Below are 2,319 nucleotides of genomic sequence, written 5' to 3' on the forward strand. Positions count from 1 at the left end.
ATATTCATTCTGGAAGATAGGCCTAATCCTAATTCGATAAATTTATGTTTTTATTTAAACGAACAATTCAATAGGCCTACAAAACGTTACGTTAATTTAGTTGTTATGGCAACTCACAGTAATAGACGCACGTAATACAGTAACTAGGGGTATTATGAAGGGTTATTGTTTTGTCGCTGCAAGTGAAGGAAACTACATTGTGGAAAATTGTATAGGCATTGATCAGACCCAATTGATTGGTCAATGGTCAGTGTACTTATGTTAACCTTGGTTACTAAAAGTTGGTAAGAAATCATCCGTGTTTATCGGAACAAACTACAGAAAGTCACCAAAGAACGAGGCGCATATACTAAGGTAAGTTCAGGTGCTTGGAAACAGATATATATAAGACTACTGTAGTTTATATTATTTTGCTTAGTATAGTTCTGAAGACGACGATGCGATATTATACATTAGCTATAGCGTCCACCATTTTGGAAGTCATTTCCCTTTTTAGAAACCCGTTTCTGGCCGAACGATAACATTTAGGTCTTTAAAAAAAGTCGCCAACTAATATAATTATATTATCATAAGATAATGCCAAATATAAATCTAAGTCTAGGTAGATTAAATACAGGAACTTCCCCACCACCCCACCACCCACCCCCCCCTCAAGAAAAAAAAATCTTACTGTACACTAGCATTCCATATCACTCGGTTCATAACCTCTGCTACTATTTTTGATCAAAATAAATTAATGTTGATGTTGGCCAAATTTATGTAGGCCTATTATTATATTTTTGATTAATTCATTGAATAAATGTTACTTGAAATGAAATGAAAGTGAAAACATATCAGACCTGTGTTGTGTATCAAACTAGCAGCAATTGTAGGCATGGATTGAATAATAGGTGAATATTAAGATAACGGTTATAAGTTATTTTGTATTCAATATTTGTATCTAACTTTTCAACAAGTTGATTCGTTACTGTTTGGTGTCGCCTGCTCTCAACAGTTTGTTGGCCATGGATCTCTCGCTATCTTTTCCATACATTCCTCGTGCTTTGGCCAAACTTTCACGTCTATTTTTCCTCCAGAAGCTCTATTCACAATCCGTTTCTTCTTACTATTTTCCCCAAGTAATTCTGTCTTTCATTACATAATATGTAACAGTTGCAGTTCGGCTTAGATGTGCTCATCAATTTCTTGATTTGTTTTCCTTTCTTTCCATTCGAGACTAAAATATTTAATAAAAAGTAAAGTTCGGAGATCAGCAGCACCAGTGGTTGTCATTGACTGACCGTACTAAAATAAAACGGAAATACAACCTAAAGCGTTTAATCAAAATATATAAATAATAAACAAAAGTTACCACGATATTTCAACATACATCTTAACCTCTGTCCAGATTATCAAATATTCTGACAAAAAATTGTTGTATGCCCATATATAGGCATAATATGCCTATATATGGTCATTTAGTGATTAATCACGACCATATTTAGGCACGTCACATGTTTTTGTCATGTAAAATTTATATATATATATATATATATATATATTTATTATTATTAGGATGTGCTGAAGATTCACTTCATTTTTTGCAATGTTCAATCTAGCGTGTTCCTGACCAAACATGAATCAACATCAGCCATTACCAAACCAGGTCCCCATTTCGCAACCTAGATCCTGTCTCTTATACACATCTAGATGTGTCGTGGTCTAGTGGTTATGACACTCGCCTTGACAGCGAGAGGTCGCAGGTTCGAGTCCCGCCAGAGGCATTTTATTACACAATTTCTTTATTCATTTATTTTATTTACAGGACTACATAAGTTGACAGCTATGCTACGCGATGTATTATTGTGTCCTTTATTCAAACACTGTATTTACCTTTCTTTGATGATTAATTATATATAATTTAACAGTGTTAATGGCTTTCTTGATTTATATTATATGTAACTATATTGTTTCTAGCCGTACCTATTGTGTAATAGAGTGTATCTGGTGGTATTTGAATCTGTTCAACCATGAAACCTCCGTGGTCTAATGGTTATGACTCTCGCCTTGACAGCGAGGGGTCGCAGGTTCGAGTCCCACCAGAGGCATTTTATTACACAATTTCTTTATTCATTTATTTACAGGACTACATTCGTTGAGAGCTATGCTACGCGATGTATTATTGTGTCCTTTATTGAAACACTGTATTTACATTTCTTTGATGATTAATTATATATATACTGTATATATATTCTTTTATTATATATATATATATATATTCACTTTAAAAAGTAATGTGTTTACTTACTAAGCATAGAACACATCAGTACCCTAAATAAT

This window comes from Anneissia japonica, unplaced genomic scaffold (genome assembly GCF_011630105.1).
Source record: "Anneissia japonica isolate Jap-2015-1 unplaced genomic scaffold, ASM1163010v1 scaffold352_len1594369_cov220, whole genome shotgun sequence".
Taxonomy (NCBI): domain Eukaryota; kingdom Metazoa; phylum Echinodermata; class Crinoidea; order Comatulida; family Comatulidae; genus Anneissia; species Anneissia japonica.